The 24,632-nt window shown below is 40.9% G+C and overlaps 1 protein-coding gene and 1 non-coding gene across 2 annotated transcripts in view; one reads left to right on the top strand and one right to left on the bottom strand.

Moving 5' to 3' along the window:
- Window positions 1-24,632, top strand: part of CSMD1 (CUB and Sushi multiple domains 1) — a 2,005,298-nt gene that overhangs the window by 1,373,166 nt on the left and 607,500 nt on the right. The window lies entirely within an intron of this gene.
- LOC122432671 lies at window positions 6,449-6,552 on the bottom strand. Its single transcript, XR_006266933.1, has one exon. It is a non-coding gene; the product is annotated as a U6 spliceosomal RNA (small nuclear RNA).

Genomic DNA, 24,632 nt, shown 5'->3' with positions numbered 1-24,632 from the left:
CAAGAAATTTAGAGATACCAAGGGAACACTTCCTGCAAAGATGGGCACAATAAAGGATAGGAATGATATGGAACTAACAGAAGCAGAAGGTATTAAGAAGAGGTGGCAGAAATACACAGAAGAACTATACAAAAAAGTTCTTAATGGCCCGGATAACCATGATGGTGTGATCACACACCTAGAACTAGACATCCTGGAGTGCAAAGTCAAGTGGACTTAGGAAGCATCACTACAAACAGAGCTAGTGGAGGTGATGGAATTTCAATTGAGCTATTTCAAATCCTGAAAGATGGTGCTGTGAAAGTGCTGCCACTCAGTATCTCAGCAAATTTGGAAAACTCAGCAGTGGCCACAGGACTGGAAAAGGTCAGTTTTCATTTCAATCCCAAAGAATGTTCGAACTACCACACAATTGCACTCATCTCACATGCTAGTAAAGTAATGCTCAAAATTCTCCCAGCTAGGCTTCAACAGTACATGAACTGTGACCTTCAGATGTTCAAACTGGATTTAGAAAAGTTAGAAGAACCACAGATCAAGTTAACAACATCTGCTGGATCATTGAAAAAGCAAGACTTCCAGAATACATCATGTGAAATGCTGGACTGGATGAAGCACAAACTGGAATCAAGATTGAAGAGAGAAATATCAATAACCTCAGATATGACCGAAAGTGAAAAGGAACCAAAGAGCTTCTTGATGAAGGTGAAATAGCAGAGTGAAAAAGCTGGTTTAAAATTCTACATTCAAAAAACTAAGATCATAGCATCCAGTCCCATCAGTTTATGGAAAATAGATGGGGAAAAAGTGGAAACAGTGACAGATTTTATTTTCTTGGTCTCCAAAATCACTACAGATGGTGACTGTAGCCATGAAATTAAAAGACACTTGCTCCTTGGAAGAAAAGCTATGGCAAACCTAGACAGCATATTAAAAAGCAGAAATATCACTTTACTGACAAAGGTCCATATAGTCAAAGTTATGGTTTTTGCAGTAGTCATGTATGGATGTGAGAGTTGGACCATAAAGAAAGCTGAGTGCCAAAGAATTGATATTTTTCAATTGTGGTTCTGGGGAGAAGATTCCTGAGAGTCCCTTGGACAAGGAGATCAAACCAGTCATTGCTAAAGGAAATCAGTTTTGGATGTTCATTGGAAGGACTGGTACTGAAGCTGAAGCCTGAAATCTTTGGTCACCTGATGTGATGAACTGACTCATTGGAAAAGACCCTGATGCTGGGAAAGATTAAAGGCAGGAGGAGAAGGGGATGACAGAGGATGAGATGGTTGGGTGCCATCACTAACTCAGTGGACACGAGTTTGAACAAGCTCCGGGATTTGATGATGGACAGGGAAGCCTGGCATTCTGCAGCCCATGGGGTTGCAAAGAGTCTGACACACTGAGCAACTGCACTGAATGGATGAACACTATGTAAATTTTATGAACTTATCTTTTGGAATCAAGATTCCCAGGAGAAATATCAGAACCTCAGGTATGCAGATCACCAACTCAGTGGACATAAATTTGAGTGAACTATGGGAGATAGTGAAGGACAGGGAAGCCTGGTGTGCTGCAGCCCACGGGGGTAACAAAGATTTGCTTAGAAACTGAACAGCAGCAACATGAACACATCAGGATATTTTCTCCGTTTTCTGTCAGTTTCTACAAACATTGTAAGAAATCCTGTCCTTAGTAAAATTTATTCTAGATTGAGATTTTTTTCAAAAAAAATACACATTTGACTGCAATGCTTGTGGAATAATAAAAAGCACTGAAAAAAGTTTTCCTTATTATTTCTTTTTCTTCTGGTTTTACTTAACCAATTGTATTTTTATTGTTGAATTATTGTAGTTTCATTCTCGTCAAAAACACAGTGAAGCTAAACATGTATCATCATAAACTTTCTGGTGTAATTGGTGCCATAAGAAAAGAATGAAAATAAATCATTTATGCAAGCTGAAAACTTTGTTTTATATATACGAAGTAAAAATTTATGGTTTCAAAAGCACCAGAAAAATTTAGTTAGAATGCTTTGTAAATGCCCAGGACCAGAATACAACATCCTGTACAAGCTGGCCGTGTGTTTTAACACAGCATTTAAAATGGTAGATCCCGTCTTCTGAGGTTTGGGAGACACAACCCAACGTCAGTACACAAAGCTGTGTGTGTGCTGGTGTTTGGACAGAGGTTGACACAGCAGATGATCTCTTCTCTACGGCTCTTACTGTGTGGAAACTATGGCTTAAAATCTGTGTAAAGCTATTCTCTTCCCCAGTGCCGTCTTTTAGGTAGAAATGCAAAAGAAAATAATAGTAATAGTAATAACACTTACTGCCAACCTTGCATTGATTCCAGTTCATTTATGAGCAGGTTATTTTCCTGACAAGCATGGCTCTCTAAGAAATGAGGATAAACTAGAAAGGAATGCACGAAGAAGGACAGCAGGGAGCCTGCACTCCTTTTATGGCCTTCAGCACTTTACCTGGCCCCGGCCTGATTGAAACACATTTCTCCTAAATAAAGTACCTGATACAATTTCAGGAAAATATGTAATTGCATCAGTTTTTCCTTTTAGAAGATTCAGAACCTTGCTATGTTTTGAGAAAATACTAGATATAAAGAAAGACTCATAAAACTAAATTTTTGGAAGAATTTGAACTATTCATTCTGATGAAATAAAAATCCTAGGAGAGTTTTAGAAGCTGATTATTACTGTCAGTGATGATCCTTGTAATCTTCACGGAATAACTATATCACACCTGAGATTTTATGAAATGTTGTTGTGCCTACAGCTGCTTGGCATCGTGGAAAACTTGTCAGGTATGTAGGGAGGATGCCATTGTTGTTTCCATTTGCCCTGGAGGAAACTGAGGCTTGGCATTTCAACTAACTTTATTCACCTGGACATTCACTCATTTTCTCAACAGATAGATAATCTGTCGAACATGCACCTTATTTATTTATATTTTTGCTGAATATATTTGTTAACAGTCTAGGCACCATATCAGACTTTCCAACCTAGGGATCTGGCAAAGGAACTGGGAATTTCCAGGGAATCTTAATTTCAGGGACAGTGAGATTTGATTACAGAACTTCTACAGGACTGGGGAAACAGAGACTCTTGGAGGGCACAGACAAAACCGTGTGTGTACCAGGACCCACAGGAAAGGAGCAGTGACCCCACAGAGACTGAGCTAGAGCTGCTTGTCAGTGTCTGAGGGTTTCCTGTGGAGGTGTGGGCTGGCAGCGGCCTGCTACAGGGACAGCAGCAGCCGTCCTGGGAGGTGTGTGTTGGCACAAGCCCTCTTGCAGGTCGCCATTAGCGCTGCCATAGAGCCTGTAGACTCCGGACTGGATTGCCTCAGTCCAAACAACAGGGAAGGAGCACAACCCCACCCATCAGCAGACAATTGCATTGAAGATTTATTGAGCAGGGCCCTGACAGCAGAGCAAGATCCAACTTTCCGCACAGGCAGTCCCTCCTATCAGGAAGTCTACACAAGCCTCATCCCCCTCCACCAGTGGGAAGACAGAAAAAACAAGAAGTAGAATTCCATAGGCTCTAGAATAAAAACCATAATCAGAAAGCTAACCAAAATGATCACATGGTCTTATGTAATTCAATAAAGCTATGAACCCTACCATGCTGGGCCACCAAAGATGGATGGGTCATGATGGAGAGTTCTGACAAAACATGGACCACTGGAGAAGTAAATGGGAAACCACTCCAATATTCTTACCTTGAGAATTCCATGAACAATATGAAAAGGCAAAAAGGATATGACGCTGGAAGATGAGCCCCCCAGGTCAGTAGGTGTCCAATATGCTACTAGGGAAGAGCAGAGGAATAGCTCCAGAAAGAATGGAGAGCCTGAGCCAAAGCAGAAACCACACTCAGCTCTGGATGCATCTGGTGGTGAAAGTAAAGTCCTATGCTAGACTTTACCCCCATCTGTACCCCAACCACCAGTGCCAAAGAAGGTGAAGTGGACCAGGTCTATGAAGACCTGCAAGACCCTCTAGAACTAACACTACAAAAAGATGCTGTTTTTATCATACAAGATAGGAGTGGAAAAGTAGGAATTCAAGAGACCTAGAGTAGCAGGCAAATTTGGCCTTGGAGTACAAAATGAAGCAGGGGAAAGGCTAGCAGAGTTTTGTCAAGCAAACACACTTTTCTAACAACACAAGAGGTGACTTTATACATGGACATCAGCAGATGGTCAATACTGAAGTCAGATAGATTATATTCTTTACAGCTGAATATGGAGAAGCTCTATACACTCCAGCAAAAGCAACACGTGGAGCTGACCTGGTTCAGATCATGAGCTCCTTATTGCAAAATTCAGGTTTAAATAGAAGAAAGTAGGGAAAACCAGTAACCATTCAGATATGACCTAAATCAAATCCCTTATGATTATTCAGTGGAGATGATGAAAAAATTCAAGGGTTTAGATCTGGTAGATAGAGATCTGAAGAACTACGGATGGAGGTCCATAACATTATAAAGAGGTGGTGACCAAAATCATCCCAAAGAAAAAGAAATGCAAGAAGGCAAAGCAGTTGTCTGAGGAGGCCTTACAAATAGCTGAGAAAAGAAGAGAAGCAAAAGGCAAAGGAGAAAGGGAAAGATACACCCATCTGAATACAGAGTTCCAGGGAATAGCAAGGAGAGATAAGAGCACCTTTTTAAGTGAACAATGCCAAGAAACAGAAGAAAACAGAATGGGAATCTCTAGAGATCTCTTCAAGAATATTGGAGACACCAAGGGAACATTTTATGCAAGAGGGCACAATAAAGGACAGGAACAGCAAGGACCTGGCAGAAGCAGAAGAGGTTAAGAAGAGGTAGCAAGACTACACAGAAGAGCTATACAAAAAAGTCTTAATGACCCTGAAAACCACGAGGGTGTGGTCACTCACCTAGAGTCAGACATCCCGGAATGTGAAGTCAAGTGAGCCTTAGGAAGCATTACCAGGAACAAAGCTAGGGGAGGTGATGAAATTCCAGCTGAGCTATTTCAAATCCTAAAAGATAATGCTGTTAAATTGCTGGACTCAATATACCAGCAAGTTGGGAAATTTGAGCAGTGGCCACAGGACTAGAAAAGATCAGTTTTCATTCCAATCCCAAAGAAGGGCAATGGCAAAGAATGTTCAAACTATTGTACATTTGTGCTCATTTCACATGCTAGTTATGTAATGCTCAAAATCCTTCAAGCTAGGTTTCAAAAGTATGTGAACAAAGGACCTGAAGATGTACAAGCTGGATTTAGAATAGAAATGGGAACCAGAAATCAAATTGTCAACATCCATTGGATCATTGAAAAAGCAAGAGAATTCCAGAAAAGCATTTGCTTGTGCTTAATTGAGACTATGCTAAAGGCTTTGATTGTGTGGATCACAACAAACTGTTGAAAATTCTTAAAGAGATGGAAATACCAGACCACCTTACCTGTCTCCTGAGAAACCTGTGTGCATGTCAAGAAGCAACAGTTAAAACTTATGTGGAACAATGGACTGTTCGAAATTGGGAAAAGAGTATGTTAAGGCTGTACATTGTCACTCTGCTTATTTAACCTCTATGCAGTGTACATCATGTGAAATCCTGGGCTGGATGAATCACAAGGTGGAATCAGGATTGCCAGGAGAAAGATTAACAACCTCAGATATGCAGATGATACCACACTAATGGCAGAAAGTGAAGAGGAACTAAAGAACCTCTTGATGAAGGTGAAAGGAGAGAGTGAAAAGCTCATTTAAAACTCAACATTCAAAAGACTAAGATCATGGCATTCTGTCCCATCACTTCATGGCAAAAATGGGGAAAAAGTGAAAACAGTGACAGACTGTTTTCTTGGACTCCAAAATCACTGCAGATGATGATTGCAGCCATGAAATTAAAAGACATTTACTCTGTGGAAGGAAAGCTGTGACAAACCTGACAGCATATTAAAAAGCAGAGACCTAAATTTGCCAACAAAGGTCCATATAATCAAAGCTGTTTTTCCAAACTGTCATGTATAGATGTGAGAGTTGGACCATAAAAATGACTGAGAGCTGAAGAATTGATGCTTTTGAATTGTGATACTGGAGAATACTGTTGAGAGTCCCTTGGACAGCAAGGAGATCAAGCCAGTCAATCCTAAAGGAAATCAGCCCTGAATATTCATTTAAAGGCTGATACTGAAGCAAGTTCCAAGGATTTGCCCACTTGATGTGAAGAACCAACCCATTGGAAAAGACCTTGAACCTGGCAAAGATTGAGAGGAGGAGAAGAAGGGGGTGACAGAGGATGAGATGGTTAGAAGGCAACACTGACTCAATGGACGTGAGTTTGAGCAAACTCTGGAGATAGTGAAGGACAGGGAAGCCTGGTGTGCTGCAGTCCATGGGGTCACAAAGATTCAGACTTGACTTAGAGACTAAACAACCACAAATATTTGACATAAATATGAAACGCCTCATGAATTTGAACATCATCCTTTTTTAGGGTCCATGCTAACCTTCTCTGTCATTTGAATTTCAATGTCTGCGTTACTAAAGCAGCACCAATATACACTTTTATATTGATATTTCATTGACATAATTTAATGGTTTTTGAGGCATATTCTTCAATCTGTTCTTATGAGGTCGAGAGAGAGGACCGAAGAGAATGATGCTAGAGAAAGGAGAGTAAGGTGTAGAAACAGGAGCTCTTTCCAGTATGTTGAGTAAAACAAAGGTGAAAAGCAAACCCTCAGAATCCTAGCACTGAATTCATAGATTAGGGAGAAGCTGAGTCTCTGCCTGACTTTCACAGCATTTCTAGGGTTGCTCTAAGGGACATTTCAGGTATCAAGCTGCTTCCTTTGATAAATACCTCGTTGTACCTCAGTGCTTACTTTAATTCATTTTAGATAAGATCTATAGCCTTGTTTCCACACACCCTGAGACTTTGTGTTTATTCCATTCAAGTGATTTTTTACAATATTTCCCCCAGGGGTTATTTAGAACCCTGTAGAGTCAATTATTTGATTAAAATGAAGTTTGGTAACAAACAACCAAGATACTGATTATTTCCCTAACAAATTATATCTTATTTGGTCAAAACAATACGTAAGTAAAGGATACACACAAGCTAATATTGTCACAGTAATTTTAAGTACAATTGTTAGTATTCAGGATGTTAAATTTCAAACCAAGTAGAAAATTCTTTTTCTAAGTGCTGTTAACCCCTTAGATTGTATATGTTCCTTGGAAGTGATTTAAAAATGTCAGATGGGTAACTTTATACACACACATATGTGGGGGGGGGGGGCTTCCCTGGTGGCTCAGTCAGTAAAGAATCCGCCTGCAATGCAGAAGATCTGGGTTGATCCCTGAATTGGGAAGATCCCCTAGGGGAGGGCATGGCAACCCACTCTTGCCTGGAGAATCCCATGGACAGAGGAGCCTGGCAGGCTGCAGTCCATGGGGCCACAAAGAGTTGGATATGACTGAGTGACTAAGCACAGCCTTATATGTATGTGTATAGGTATGTGTGGGGGGGTAGTGTGTGTGTATATATATCTGCATGTGTTCGTGTATGTTAATATCCCAAATAATCAAACACAAATAGAAAAGATATCTTAGGGAAAAAAAAAGAAGACTGAATTCTTTGATGCATAGATAGACAAAATAAAATCCTGGTTAAATATAGCATTTTATTTTTTAATCCTTTTTTTAAAGTTTGTATTGGAGTATAGTTGCTATCACTGGTGGCTCAGATTGTAAAGAATCTGCCTGTGATGCAGAAGACCTGGGTTTGATCCCTGGGTTGGGAAGATCCCCTGGAGAAGGGAATGACAACCCACTCCAGTATTTTTGGCTGGAGAATCCCATGGACAGAGAAGCCTGGCGGGCTACAGCCCATGGGGTCATAAAGAGTTGGACACAACTGAACAACATTCACTCCCTATATTTGCTTTACAGATATAGTGTTGTTCATTTGTAAGTTTGTATAAAGTTGTGTATATAGTTGTGTTAGTTTCTACTCTATAGCTATTCGTATACATATACTCCCTCTATTTTGGATTTCCTTCCCATTTAAGTTAAATGTAATATTTTTGTGGACTTTTAGTCATGGAAATTTAGTCTTCAGAGTGTGTGTTGTGTTGCCTTTATGACAAGCTCTTGCCTACTTTCACCCTGACTCTTTCCATAAGCTTTGTGGATAGTTCTAATGGTGCTAGAATGGGCTCCCTATTTTCCTTGTGAATCTGGGTATCTTAGTTAGAAATCCATATTCAATACTGTGGTGAGATGAAGGTCCAACCATTCCTCATGTAAAGATAAGAGAGAAAATGCTCCTGATTTTTCTATTTTCACTGAACTGGTGTAGTGACAGATAAAATAATACAAGGCAGGTAAAAGTCAGATTTCTTACCTTAATTGATTTTTCCTCATGTGGAAAAAAACTCAGTGCTGTTGACCCACCATCAACATGACCCCAGTAAGATATTTTACAAATCATACCCTAAGGAACACTAAGCCGTCTGTACTTCCTGACCAGTGTCCATTTTGTACACACTATCACAGTTTTGGAAGAGAATTGATTCAAGTGATTAACGTGGAACTGGAGGGGAAACCCTTCTTTGTATAAAGGTATTTTAATTTTGAGATATAAACTTTGATTCCCTGACCCATCCGATGGCTGGAGATTTACAATCAGCATCAGTGAAATTTGAACAAAGCTTTATCTCAGTGGCATCAAAGGCATGGCTGAATCCCATCCTTTCTGTGGAGTCTTAGCCATGTGTCTTATAACTGCTTACAGAAAACTTCTGCTTCAGGGTCTCTTAATAAAGTCAGACTTGGCTGATCACAGACTGAATGGCTGAGCTTCACCTTGCAGACAGCCTAGTGTACAAAAAGTCTCTCCTGGAGTCTTAACAAAGGAACAACCACCACAAGAGTCCAGATTCACAGAGCGCTTGTGGGCTGTCAGGCACCATATGGATTGCTAGTACATTTAATCTTCTTAATAATCCCATGAAGTTGACGTTAGAACCCTGCTCTCCTACAGATGAGGTAACAGACAAACTCAGAGGTGAAGCAGTGTATACAACACCCCATGGCTCATACATATCCAAGGAGGATTTGATCTTAAATATTCCGACTCCAGAGCCCAAACTCCTAACCACTACCTTAGACTCGTCTTATGTTATTAAATCAAAGAATACAGATGAAGGTAGTTACAGATAAGCTGTAAAATGTCAGGTAGATATGTTGATAATATATCTTATTTCCAGGGGCACATTGATGAGCATACAGTCAGTCCTGAATAAAACTTGATTATTAGTGTATTGTTCAAAATGAACACCGTGTGACTTGGTTTTGCTCTTACAAGTTTGAAATTATGACTGTTCTTTTAGATTACACAATCAAGACAGTCTCTGACTTGGAAATTTTATTTTCATATTTTAGATTCATATGACATTTTTTCTCTAAAGAAGTTAACATTTTATAGTCCATTTGGGAATGTTATTTTATGCCGTATGATTTTTCTCCCTACTTCTATTGTGTATTGGTAACTCAGATATTTACTGATATTTTTTATGAGAGTGTTAAGGGAATTAATATAATAGAATTTGTAATTGATTTGCGCTTGTTTGAAAAGCCCATGCTGTTAATAAAAACAGCACTGTTTTCCTGTTATCTGTTTAATCATGTGAGCATTGCCTTTCTCCTACAGTGGGAGATCCAAAGGGATTGATTCATGGTTTATTCCTCATTTCAAAGAAGGAAAAATAGGGTTACCCAGGAGTGGTTGGTAAAGAGAAAACCTACTAACTGTGTTTCAAAGATTTAAAAGCTACATGGAGTTCCAGATAACCATGGGGCAAGTGACCTTTGTCCCAAATTAAAAAAAAAAAAAGTCAGAGTAATGTACTAGACTAGAGCCCAATTTTATATTATTTTTGTCATAGCATCTCCACAAGAAATAAACAAAAAAGGCCCTCTCTGTAATAGTCTTCATTATCCACTTCTCACTTCTCAAACAGCTATAGGAGAAAATAGAAATCATTTTACTTCTCTGAACCTCCCTGCTATGCCACAGAAATCAGTTGCTATGAATATTTAGCACTGAGTTCCTAGAACTGGAACAACTTGCATGTTATTTCAAGAATTTGTGTGCTATTTATATAAATTGTTCCTGAATACTTATGTTAGCATTTAGGAAATTAGACTCATTTAAAGTAGATGTTACCACTCCATGTTCAGTTTAATGACAATGTTCTAAAGACCTAAAATTAAGAGAATATGCTATTTATATTAGATTATCTACCATATGAGAGGGCTTCCCTGGTGGCTCAGATGGTAAAGAATCTGCCTGCAATGCAGGAGACCTGAGTTTGATCCCTGGGTTGGGAAGATCCCCTGGAGAAGGAAATGGCAACCCACTTTAGTATTCTTGCCTGTAGCCCACCAGGCTACTCTGTCCATGGGGCCACAAAGAGCTGGACACGACTGGGTGACTAACACTTTTCACCATATGAAGTGTATACATTTAATATACATTACTTCATAAGTCTAGAATGGCATTGTTAATACAAAGAGCAAAACAAATGGCACATAAAACAATTCCTTCAAGATTAATAGGAAATCCTTAAATTGCAGGCATGAATTAAAATGAATTTATTGAAAAAACTTAATTAAAAAAACTATTATGAATGCATATTCATTTCAACATGACTGAAATTCACTTTAAGATCAAAATGATGCAAAAAAATTTTTAGAATAATTCCCACTAAGGAAAATTATGTAGAGTAGTTATGGTTGTAAGTCTATGTATGAGATCAATCTTTCATACACTGAAATGCAATCATCAGTAAGACAGAAGTTCTTTCCACTCAAATATTTCACACGTTGACCATTTGATTTTAATGAAATAAACATCATCTTCAAACTAAGTTTACATGCAAATTGGTTTTGGTGTTTTATTGTGAGAGAAATAACCTACTGAGGGTTTTGAACACCTCTTTTATTTGCGTAGGACCTTGGTGGCTCAGATGGTAAAGCTTCTGCCTGCAATGCAGGAGACCCAGGCTCAATCCCTGGGTCAGGAAGACCCTCTGGAGAAGGAAATGGCAACCCACTCCTGTATCCTTGCCTGGAAAATCCCATGGACAGAGGAGCCTGATAGGCTACAGTCCATGGGGTCACAAAGAGTTGTACAGGACTGAGCGGCTTCACTTTCACTTTCTTTTAATAACAATAAGGTCATTGTTGTTATAATATCACTATGACTTGCCTTTGGGCTAGCTCTGTGTTAGTTTGGGTCTGGGTATTTCTAGGTGGGAAAGTCATTATTCTTGTTCCTAATCCAAATTTTTTCTTTATACAATGTATAATGTGTATATTTACCCCTAATCAAAAAATGAGAAAGAGAAAGAAAGAAGAGAGGATGGAAGGAGGGGAAGAAGGGAGGAAGGGGGAAATAAAGAAGGAAAATTCCCTGTGATTATAAAGGAAATTTTCTTTATAGTTTGTACCACTGTCTTTCTACATTTTACCATCCCCAGGTGACCTATTCCTATTGATGTTTGTTAGTGTCCTTCTTGTCTCATCAAGAGCCTTTGCAGCAATTCCTGAGAAACAACCTATGAAAGTTTCTTTGATTCATCTTCAGTGCTCCTGGCTTTGTCTAGCTTCATAGCCTCAGCACGTGTCCTGTACCTGAGGCAGGGTAGGGCCTCAATTTGGGTTTTAAATCACCAAGCAGCTACATTAGGGGTTGAGATGGTTCAGGTGGGTGACCCACTAGAATGCTTATAGGGGTATCAGCCACCTGAAAGTCCCTTCCTGTGTTTGTACTGTACTGTGAAAGTCCCTCAGTTGTGTCCGACTCTTTGCAACCCCATGGACTATACAGTCCATGGAATTCTCCAGGCCAGAACACTGGAGTGGGTAGCTGTTCCCCTCTCCAGGGCATCTTCCCAACCCAGGGATCGAACCCAGGGATCGAACCCAGGTCTTCCACATTGCAGGCAGATTCTTTACCAGCTGAGCCACAAGGGAAGCCCAAGAATACTGGAGTGGGTAGCCTATCCCTTTTCCAGGGGATCTTCCTGACCCAGGAATCAAACCGGGGTCTCCTGCATTTCAGGCGGATTCTTTACCAGCTGAGCTACCAGGGAAGCCCTTCCTGTGTTTGGAAGTTCCCCAAATCTATGATTTGAACCCAGTCTTTTTAGTGTTTAAAGATATTTCTGTCCTTACTAAGTGATCAGTAAATAATTTAAATGAATGGATAATTTTTACGAAGCATTCACAGAACTTACCTTCTAAAAATGTCTGCTATTTTATATCCAATAGGCTTTTCAGCATATTAGATAAGTATTAGATAAGAGTGAACCAGGCTTATAAAATTAGATGAACTCTTTCTCACTCTTCATTGTTCTTTTAGTCTCTTCACTGGAAGAAAGTACTTCTTGATGTTCCAAACTTTTTTTTTTTTGCTTGCAAGTGGGTTTAAGTTGCATCCATTTTAAAAGGACTTGGCATTAAAATTCTGAGCCTATAAGATGCCAGTTAATATGCCTGCTTTCCAGATTACTATTGAAGGGAATGTCCAGTTTCCAGAAGGACCTCACTCGTTGTTTATTTAAAAAAAAAATGGTTATCACAAGTGAAGTCTTTAAATAGTGACCTAAATAGTCTCAAATATGTTAATTCTTTTAAAAAATTGTTAGTCATACAAATGTTTAGTGTTGTGAAGACCTTTCCTGGATGTGAATGATTTTGCCATTTACAATTGATTTTAATGCACTTTGAGTGAGTGTGGAAGACAAGTCCACGAAAGAGAACAGGACCACAGTGTAGTTGCTGGCATTATCATCGGCCAGCGGCTCAATCAGTTTGGAAACCATTTCACGTTCAGGTGACTGACTGCAGGGCACATTACTGCAAGAAAGGGTCATCTTAACCCCAGAACACATGGGAATGGAAAGATGAGGTTTGTAACAGGAAAGCAGACACACACACACAACAACTGTGCAACCCCAGAAACTGGGTTGCTATGATTATCTGACCTACTTAAAACTGTTTTCCCTTCTTTTGTTGGCTAGTATCCTAAGGCATGATAGAACTAATTTGCCTGAAGCAGGAGCTACCTTTAGGAATTATGTTTACTTTTCGGTGGTCAAACACTAGGGTTAGAATTGTCTGTTCTTATAAAATCACATCTCCAGAAATTTTTGTAAAAGCCTGAAGGCAAATTTTTCCCCTCAGTACACAAATGTCAAATGGTTTTATTCTAGCCTGTGGCACACTTATACTTATTTTATTAATTATGTCTTTTGCTTTATTTGGAAGATTTATGTATTTACTTTATATGGATTCATATGATGCAGATTTCAGTATTTTTACATAAGAATAAAGCTATAAAACAAACAAAAAATCAACACTATATTCCAAACAGATGAAAACATGAGAAGAAAAGGAAGAAGCAGAAAACTTAAACCTTTGAACACTTGCTCTAAAAGTAATCATACTTCGAGCCAGTTTGAGGAGGGCTTCCCAGGTGATGCTAGTGGTAAAGAACCCACCTGCCAATGCAAGAGATATAAGGGATGCGGGTTTAATCCCTGGGTTGGGAAGATCGCCTGGAGGACGACGTGGCAATTGACTCAAGTATTCTTTCCTGGAGAATCCTCTGGACAGAAGAGCCTGGTGGGCTACAGTCCATGGGGTCGCAAAGAGTTGGACACGACTGACCGACTGAGCACTCACACGAGGACGGTGACTCCAGATTCAGAACATGCTGCTTCTCTATTCTGAGTGGTTTCCATTGACGGCAGGTAGGCCCAGGAGGGAAGACCTCTGACATGACCTCTGGGTTGACACCTGTCTGGCTCCAGCCCCCTGAGTACCTTCACCCAAAGAGGCGTGTCAGCCTGCTGAACTCAGGCCAATGGTAGCATCTTAATGGCCAGTCTGACAGCCTGGTGAGCGAGTCTTCCTGAACACACTTGGTGTGCTCACTCACTAAATCGTGTCTGACTTTGCGACCCCCTGGACCCTCCAGGCTCCTCTGTCCATGGGATTCTCCAGGCAAGATTACTGGAGTGGCTTGCTGTTTCCTCCTCCAGGAGATCTTCCCCATTCAGGGATTGATCCTACGTCTGCTGTTGTGTCTCCTGCATCATAGGCAGGTTCTTTACCTCTGGGCCCCCTGCAGGCCTCTGCAAGACAAGGGTTTAACTTAGCCATCAGCATGAATTAGGCCCAGCCTTCGTTAGGAATTCCACTACCATCTACAAAACAAGCAGGCCTACCCTGCAAATATCTTGTCCTCTGTACCCAGTATTTTTTTTTTTTTTTTCCATAGCCCTTACCAGGATCTGGCAAATTCAACTTTGGCTTGTTTATGTGTGTGTCACCCACCTCTCTCCAGTAGATCACAGCCTTCAAGGAGATGGATATTGTGCGCCATAGTCGCTGAGGCACCAGCCCCAGGCCAGCAACAGCTCAGCCTTCAGTAAGGTTGTGTCTTCTAGACTCTGATTTTATAGCTGAAAATGCCTTGTCCTGCATTTGGGTTGTGGATTTGAACTTTATACAAACCGAGACATCTTTTCCACCAGCCTTCTTGGGGGTGATGAAGAGACTGCTTCTGAAGACTGATTTTCAATACATTCAAATGTGAATTCATTCCTCTTCATCAAACCATTATTCATGGTGAAGCACAAATGCTTCTGAATTTGAGCAGTGATATCCCAGTACACATTTTACAGACACATCTTTTTTTTATTACCTATTATCTCCTCATTCAAAAATACAATAAAGGCACTAAGATTAAAATAAGACACTGACAAAACTAATTCAAGTGATATTTCACTATATCCCATATTATATTTACATATATGTTTGGAATATGCCTCACGGTACTTTCATGACCCTTTACCAAATCCAGCATTACTTTAAAATCATATAGATTTACATCATGCATATAAAAAGAATCTGTTTCATTATGTAAAATATTAGCAGAAGACATGTTGCTCTTTTTAAAATCATAATAGTTAATGTCATGTTGGCCTCGTTTTAAACTAAACATGGCATAAAGTTTTTAAACAATAGTGTGATAGCAACTCACCTTTATCTTATTTGTTACATCTATTTGGGTCAAATTCTTTATCACCACAAAAGATCACAGAATAAGCAGGCTCATACACACAGAAAATTTCTTTCTGAGGCAAGAAAAATAACCACATCACCTAACACCATGCGCCACAAAATTTCTGCTATTGTCAGCGAAAGCATGCAGCTCAAATTCTCGGCAGTGTTTGCTTGAAACAAATATGTCACATTGACCTCAAGGCTAGAAACTCTTAAGACCTGGAAAAAGGAAATCTAAAAAATAACACCTTTATCCAGTGTTCACCAGATTTAGTTTTTAAAGTTTATTTTAAATTGTCAGAGAAAGTGTTTTACACTGTAAATTTTAATTGCAGAAAAGCAAAGATATATTATTTTCTGAAGTGTTTTTCAACAGTGTGTATATATATATATGTATGTATGTATGTATATATATATATATGAATATATATGCATCCCCTTCAATGTTAGTTCATCTCCACACTCCCAGGTGTGACCTTTGAGAACAAGGTAGTGCTTATTGTTCCACATCTAGGACAGAGGCATTGATTACATTCGTGTTTTATATTTTTCGATCCTTCCTCCTAATTACCACTTTCTATTCCTCACTCCAGGCCCTCATTAAGGTGCTGCTCACATTTATACATTCCCTTGTATTGTGCCGTTTTAGGATTGACTCTAAATGTTAAGATGGTTGTAAATATGTTCTTGGGAGTAAAGTGCACAAGGTCCCTATATGGTTTTTGTGCTCCCGTTCATAGGCCTGTCTAGGCTGTCTTCTGAATACTATATTTTCGATGTCTGTGTTAATGGCCTATTTCTTCTTTATTTTTATGCTCTCAGAGTTAGGAGTGTCCTGCTGAAAGTAGTGGAATATTTGAGTGGAAATGGCTGAAACCACAGCGTTTTGTTTCTGTCAATGTCAGGAAGTTTGAAGATAGGGGTCCAGTGTTATTATAATAGCTCAGTCAATCTCCTAGCCTCCCGGGCAAGGCCCAAATGCATTAAGAGAGAGAGCGGGGCACTGTCTTCCCCAGAAATGCCCCACACACCTTCCCCATGCCTTACTGGCTACAACTAGGTCATGTGTGTGTGTGCACATGCTCAGTCATGCCTGACTCTGCCACCCCACCCCATGAACTGTAACCCTCCAGGCTCCTCTGTCCATGAGATTTCCCAGGCAAGAATACTGGAGTGGGTTGCCATTCCCTTCTCCAGGGATCTTGCCTCCCAATCCCTGGATTGAACTTGCGTCTCCTGCGTTGGCAGGTGGATTCTTCACCACCAGCGCCAACCAGGAAGACGAGATTAGGGTGTATCAGTCAGTCAGTTCAGCCACTCAGTCGTGTCCGACTCTTTGTGACCCCATGGACTGCAGCTCATCAGGCCTCCCTGTCCATCACTAACTCCCAGAGCTTGCTCAAACTAATGTCCATCGAGTTGGTGATGCCATCCAACCATCTTGTCCTCTACTGCCCTCTTCTCCTCCTGCCTTCGATCTTTCCCAGCATCAGGGTCTTTTCCAATGTGTCAGTTCTTCGCAGGTGTGTCAGTTCTTCGCATCAGGTTTTGGAGTTTCAGCTTCAATATCAGCCCTTCCAATGAATATTCAGGAATATTCAGGACTGATTTCCTTTAGGATGGACTAGTTTAATCTCCTTGCTGCCCAAGAGTCTTCTCCAACATATACTCACCCCTTAAACATTACCGACTGGCTGTTAAAGTGGGTCTCCAATGCTTAAAGTCATTCTTACAGAAAAATAACTATGTCAACAATGAAGAAAGAGAAAAAAGGCTCCTTGGAGCAACCCAAACTCCCCACCCTCTATTCCTACTTGAACGTGTAAGATTGTTTTGGAGATTAGAAGATTGAAGCTTCCATTGTTGCCTAGTAAACACTTCCAGTGCAGATTTTTCTCCAACGAAGACTTCATTTTACTGATGGAGATCTGAATCACTGTGTCAGATAAGTCATCCTCAGAGAGGGAAAAAAAATAAGGAAGAGCACAGACCACGTGTAAAGTGAAAGCTACTGCTTAGAAAGGTTTTCTGAGAAAGCACTGCTGGACCTTCGTGCCTGAAGCCTCCTGACCCTTGGCCGTTTCGGGGGATGTTTTAGACTGAGTGCACTCTGGCTTTTCCCTTCCCCTTCCTGTCTTCAGTGGTGACCCCACATTCTCTCCCTCACTAAGTGTGGGAGGGAACATTCCTAGTTGGGCTGTAGGCATCGCCTTCCTCAAGAGACCTTCCCCCTCCCCCACCCACTCTGTGCTGAACTCACCCACCCCCAAACCTCGGAGCACCTGTGTTCGCGGCAGAGGGATTTGGACATGGGTTCAAATATGTCACATATTTATCACATATTTGGTGCTAGTGGTGAAGAATCCCCCAGAGGGATTTCCAATTTAAGTTTTTGGTTTAATGGCAGAATAAATGTTCTTTACCAGCCCTGCAAGGAAAGGGGCTCTGGACTTGGTGGAATCGATGTTGGAGGATCTTGGGGCACCTGGTCTTTGTTCTGGGGTGCAACCTTGTTCTTGTTCCTGGCATCACAGGGAGAAGATTATGCCTGACTTTTCTCTAGTGAAGTGAAGTCTGCAGCATCTTCCATGTGTCTCTCTTGGTTCAGTCTTGAAAATTTGAAGACTTTATCTTCTTTTGTGCTTTTAGAGCCATCCTTTCTTGTTTTCTTACATAATAGCTAACTGCCTGACTTCAAGTTTATGCGAAGTGATAAATGATTCAGAATGGACATATATAGAGTAGAACTGTGTGTGTTTCTACAAAAGACACTGAACTTGCAGGATTAACTGGCTCTTTTAATGATTCCTGCTGGAGGCACCTGGCTGGCTAGCTGTCATCACTAGGGAGTTCCTCCTAGTACTTTGCAAGGTTGGGTTCCCCAGCAGGTGTGATGTGTGTGCATACAGAATCTGGTTGCGTATTTGTGTCAAACCTATTTCTGTCAGTTTATTTGTCATCATAATTATGTAATTTAATAAAATCTCAGATAAACCAATGCTATATGAGTTTTTAAGAAGGGAGTAATCCTGTCTGTAGAAAACTAGCTAAAAATGAAAATTTCTACCAAATTAGCTGAAGGGAAGATAACTACAAAAAAACTTGTGGGGAAGAACTTTTTGAAGAATAAAAGGATTATGCACTCAGATAGCCTTCTGGGGTCCTGAGTTCTTACTTCACTTTATAGTCACCAAAAACTGGAAGTTTCAGATCATCACTGATGAGTTCAGTTCAGTTCAGTTCAGTTCAGTCCAGTCACTCAGTCCTGTCTGACTCGTTGCGACCCCATGGACTGCAGCACACCAGGCTTCCCTGTCCATCACCAATTCCCGGAGCTTACCCTTAATTCATGTCTGTCGAGTCAGTGATGCCATCCAACAATCTCATCCTCTGTCATCCCCTTCTCCTCCCACCTTAAATCTTTCCCAGCATCAGGATCTTTACAAATGAGTCAGTCCTTCGCATCAGGTGGCCAAAGTATTGAAGTTCCAGCTTCAGCATCAGTCCTTCCAATGAATATTCAGGACTGATTTCCTTTAGGATGGGCTGGTTGGATCTCCTTGCAGTCCACGGGACTCTCAAGAGTCTTCTCCAACACCACAATGCAAAAACATCAACTCTTCGGTGCTCAACTTTCTTTATAGTCCAACTCTCACATCCATACATGACTACTAGAAAAACCATAATTTTGAATAGATGGACCATGGTTGACAAAGTAATGTCTCTGCTTTTTAATATGCTATCTAGGTTGGTCATAGCTTTTCTTCCAAGGAGAAAGCATCTTTTAATTTCTTGGCTGCCATCACCATCTGCAGTGATTTTGGAGCCCCCCAAAATAAAGTATGTTACTGTTTCCATTGTTTCCCCATCTATTTGCCATGAAGTGATGGGACCAGATGCCATGATCTTAGTTTCCTGAATGTTGAGCTTTAAGCCAACTTTTTCACTCTTCTCTTTCACTTTCATCAAGAGGCTTTTTAGTTCCTCTTCACTTTCTGCCATAAGGGTGGTATCATCTGCATATCTGAGGTTACTGATATTTCTCCTGGCAATCTTGATTCAGCTTGTGCTTCTTCCAGCCCAGTGTTTCTCATGATGTACTCTGTATCTAAGTTAAATAAGCAGGGTGACAATATATAGCCTTGACGTACTCCTTTTCCTATTTGGAACCAGTCTGTTGTTCCATGTCCAGTTCTAACTCTTGCTTATTGACCTGCATGCAGATTTCTCCGGAGGCATGTCAGGTGAGCTGGTATTCCCATCTCTAAGAATTTTCCAGAGTTTCTTGTGATCCATGCAGTCAAAGGCTTTGGCATAGTCAATAAAGCAAAAGTAGATGTTTTTCTGGAACTCTTTTGCTTTTTCTATGATCCAGGGAAAGTTGGCAATTTGATCTCTGGTTCCTCTGCCTTTTCTAGATCCAGCTTGAACATCTAGAAGTTCTCGGTTCATGTACTGTTGAAGTCTGGCTTGGAGAATTTTGAGCATCACTTTGTCAGCATGTGAGATGAGTGCAATTGTGTAGTAGTTTGAACATTCTTTGTCATTGCCTTTCTTTGGGATTGGAATGAAAACTGACCTTTTCCAGTCTTGGTGGCCACACTGCCGAGTTTTCCAAATTTGTTGGCATATTGAGTTCAGCACTTTCACAGCATCATCATTTAAGATTTGAGATAGCTCAACTGGAATTTCATCACCTCCACTAGCTTTGTTCATAGTGATGCTTCCTAAGGCCTACTTGACTTTGCATTTCAGGATGTCTGGCTCTAGGTGAATGATCACACCATTGTGGTTATCTGGGTCATGAAGATCTTTTTTGTATAGTTCTTCTGTGTTCTTGCCACCTCTTTTTAATATTTTCTGCTTCTCTTAGGTATGTACCACTTCTGTCCTTTATTGTGCCCATCTTTGCGTGAAATGTTCCCTTGGTATCTCTAATTTTCTTGAAGAGATCTCTAGTCTTTCCCATTCTATTTTTCCCTCTGTTTCTTTGCATTGATCACTGGGGAAGGCTTTCTCATCTCTCCTTGCTATTCTTTGGAACTCTGCATTCAAATGGATATATCTTTCCTTTTCTCCTTTGCCTTTCATGAGTTTTCTTTTTTCAGCTATTTGTTAAGACCTCCTTGGACAACCATTTTGCCTTTTAGCATTTTTTTCCCCCCTTGGGGATGGTCTTGATCACTGCCTCCTGTACAATGTGGCAAACCTCTGTTCATAGTTCTTCAGGTACTCTGTCTATCAGATCTGATCCCTTGAATCTATTTGTCACCTCTACTGTATAATCATATGGGATTTGATTTAGGTCATATGTGAATGGTGTAGTGGTTTTTCTCACTTTCTTCAATTTAAGTCTGAATTTGGCAATAAGGAGTTCATTATCTGAGCCACAGTCAGCTCCCAGTCTTGCTTTTGCTGACTGTACAGAGCTTCTCCATCTTTGGCTGTAAAGAATATAATCAATCTAATTTCAGTATTGACCATCTGGTGATGTCCATGTGTAGAGTCTTCTCTTGTGTTGTTGGAGGAAGGTGTTTGCTATGACCAGTGTGTTCTCTTGGCAAAACTCTGTTAACCTTTGAAACCTGCTTCATTTTGTACTCCAAGGCCAGATTTGCCTGTTACTCCAGGTATCTCTTGTCTTTCTATTTTTGCATTACAGTTCCCTATAACAAAAAGGACTTCTTCTTTGGGTGTTAGTTCTAGAAGGTCTTGTAGGTCTTCATAGAACTGTTCAGCTTCAGCCTCTTCAGTGTTACTCGTCTGGTCATAGGCTTGGATTTCTGTGATATTGAATGGTTTGCCTTGGAAACACTGATGAGTTAGAGTTGCAGAAAAAGAACAGAAAAAAGTTGCCTATGGACCAGTATTGAAAAGAAAATGTGTTAGCTCTAGAGCTGATGTTTTGGAAATTGATGTACATTTTCACACTTGGAATTTAAATAGTCTGGTTAATGCAGTTGGCTCCATAGCTAAGTGGTTAGGGCATTGGTCTTGTAAATAGCCTGGTTAAAAATGCTCAGGTGCTTTTTAAAAATAGTTTCCCTCTTTAACTGATTGTTTTAATTAAATAAAAATATAAAGAGAGATTTTGCTGTATCACTCCCTACTCATTTCATTTCGTGCTAGAGAATCTTGAAGACCAATATTGCAGCAGGTGCCAGACGAGATGCTCATGCTGTACTCTGTAGAGGCCAGCTCATGTCTCCTGGTTCAGCACAGAGCCCATCCTTTCTCCAAGTCCTGTGGATGTTTTGGAGTAGATGATGAGACACCCAGCAGTGCCCTATGGAGTCTGGCACCCCTGACAGCACTGGGCCAACTGGTAGACCCAGTGGAGATGATGTGTGTTGAGTCTGTTCAGTTCGGCTCCAGGTCTGGAGCTCTGTTACCTGCAGAGATGCTCAGAGCCCTCTCTGTCAGCTCTAGCCTGAGATTCAGGCTGTCCTGCCTAGGTTTCCCCAGATAGTCTCTCAGGCCCAGCAAAGGAAAGGCCAGCTTGCTTTGAAAATGCTATGCAGGTTCTCTGAGTTTACACAGAAAAAATGAGTTCCTCTTCTACACTCTCCATTTGTGTATGTGTGTGGAAGTTGCTCAGTCATGTCCAACTCTGTGACCCCGTGGACTGCAGCCCTCCAGGCTCCTCTGTCCATGGGATTCCCCTGGCAAGAATATTGGAGTGGGTTGCCATTTCCTCCTCCTGGAGATCTTTCTGACCCAGGGATCAAACCCAGGTCTCCCACATTGTAGGCAGAGCCTTTATCGTCTGAACCACCAGGGAAACCCATACACTCTATGTAGTCATGGAAAATTCCTATTTTTAAATTTAATTTCTCTTCACCTTGCAGATTTAGACTTTTGTTTCCTCTTTATTTTTTGAATGCTATGTACCCTGTTTCCAATAATTTCTTTTCCTTAAACACATACCATGCATCCACCCACACTTTCTTTTACACACATCTAATACTTGCACTTGGTCTAAGACAAAAAGATTTCAGCTGGCCACCAAATATGTATCTTTCCATATTCTACCATAAATTCTTACATCATTTCACAAAGCTTTATATTTTCATGGTATCTAAATTCTGACTAACAATGTCATTTTCAATCAGTCTCTACAAAGTACAGTTCAGTCAAGCTGGAGGCAAACACTAAAACATCCTTGTGTTTTAGGCTACGTTCAGTGGTGTGTGAGTGTGTGGGTGGTAAAAAGTGGGTGGGTGGTAACACTGTTTCCTGCAAATACCCACGACTCTAACATAAATAAGACACGATTATGATTATAGTGATTTCTGCCTAACCAGATGCTGGGTACTCAGCCCCTCTTGGCAATACTGGACTTTTCACATCAGTAATCCAAGTTCACATCGTACTTTCTTATATGATAACTGTAGGCTGTCGTGGGTGAAATGAAACTGTCAGTTTCAGACAGGAGAGCAAATGTTGATTTTTAACACTGATGCTGTCAGAATCAAGACTATCATTTCAGGGTTTAAGAATGCAGAGAAATATATAATTACATCTATGAAATATGTGTTGGCTATTAAATGTGTTATTCTTTAGAGACAAGTCATTTCAGCACTCTCATGGAGCGGCAGTTAGGGTTGGCAGGCCCTTACTGGGGTCTCCATTTTTTCAGCTGGAATTCTGCAGATGATGTCTAGGGGTTGGTAGAGAGCTGGCTGCCCCAGGCCGGAGTGGGGGTGGGGTGGGATAGAGAAAGACCTGGAATCACTCCACATCATTCTTTTTAAACCACTTCCAATGTAGCTCCCTTCTACCTGCATGAGACACACCTGAATAGGGAAGCTCTATATAGTCTTAAATTTTGAAATATATGACTTTACAGTGCTTTAGGTTGATCAAGCATTAATGCATGCATGTCAAAATGAAGCTTTCCTCTGATGAATGAATCTTAGCCAAGAGCTGTTTTCTGATAAAAAGTATTTTTAAGTGCCTTTTATTGACTTTTAATCGAATTTGAGTGTTATTCATAGTGCCAAGAGAGCTAATTATGCTTTTATGTAGTTAAAATAAAGGGGGCTTCCATCTTCAGTGGTGTTAATTTATCCCTTCAATGAATATTTATCAAGTTCTGACTATGCACCACACTGTTGTAGGTTCTGAGAATGCAACAGCAAACAAAACTGATAAAGCATCCCTGTCCTCCGAGAGTTTATGTTCCAGTGCAGGGGGGGTGGGGGAAGGGCAGAAAACAACTGAGGAAAGACAGTGTATCAGAAGAGAGGAAGTGCTCTGGAGGAAAATGAAGCTGAGCGGGGAGTGCCAAGGTTCAGTGCTGGTCCTACTGTTTTATACACAGCGGTCAGCAAAGACCTCATTATTCATGAGGTGACCTTGAAGGGGAGTCCTGAGTGGATGAAGTTAGGGGCCTGCTGTGCACCTCAGTGGAGGAAGCCTGTTCCAGGCAGAGGGACGGAATGTGCAAAGGCCCTGAGGCATTAGGTCCCAGGCAAGTTCAAGGTACACCAAGAGGGGCGCAGATGCAAACTGGTGGAATCAGAGGGAGACTCAAGATCAAGGGGACCCCTGCTGAGTGGGAAGGACAAGATCGTTTTCAGTCTTGTGGATGACTGTAAGGATTTGGGCTTTGTCTCCAGGTAATGGGGGAATCCTTAGAAGAATTTGGGACAGCAGTGACATGACTTGCCTTACTCCTTTAAAGGAGTGCACTGGCTCTGTTGGGAATGCAGTCTAGGGAATAGGAGGAGGCAAGGAAAAAGTAGAAATGGAGCTAATGCAGTAATTAAGAGAGCAGTGGGGTGTGGCGGTGGATGGTGAGGTGGGGCCGTGTTATCCATGCATTTTGAGATACAGCCAACAGCATTTTCCCATGGGTGAGCTATAGGAGGAAATGAGGCAAAGCTGACTCAAAGAATTGGGGTCTAAAGATGGAAGGATGGAGCACTTACTGGAGGGAAGTGTATGGTGGGAGCAGCTTGGAGGTAGAAGTGGAAGATTAGAAGTCTGATGAGACGTTCAAAAGGAGACAAGGAGGGGACTCCCTGCGGTCCAGTGGTTAGGACTCAGCCCTTTCACTGCCGAGGGTGCAGGTTTAATCCCTGGTGGGGAACAAAATATTATAAAATCATTTTGTAATGATAAATGTAAAAGCTTGAATCTCTCATCAAACAAGGTATGTAGATTTTCAAAGGTAAGAGAATAACTGAGTAGAATATAAAATTAAATGTTGAATGAGCATGTCACCGATGGAGAAAGGGGATATATTTACAGATTGTTTCTATTGCATGTCAAACAAAACGTGACACTGACCACTTTATAAAGGAGGTGAATGAACTGCAGTGTGTGTGTCCTCATTCCGCTTAATGCATGAGAAATAAAGGAAAGGAGACAGGGAATGGGAACAACAGTGAGAGACAAGCTGGAGTAGTCAGGAGCGAAATCCCAGTTTCCAGTGGTGGAAGCAGAGACCCAGAGCAAAGCTGGGAATCCCATTCTTGGTAGAAACC

The sequence above is a fragment of the Cervus canadensis genome, chromosome 31, assembly GCF_019320065.1.
Source record: "Cervus canadensis isolate Bull #8, Minnesota chromosome 31, ASM1932006v1, whole genome shotgun sequence".
Lineage (NCBI taxonomy): Eukaryota > Metazoa > Chordata > Mammalia > Artiodactyla > Cervidae > Cervus > Cervus canadensis.
Note: the sequence above shows the minus strand (reverse complement) of the source record. Positions and strands in the feature narration are given on the sequence as shown.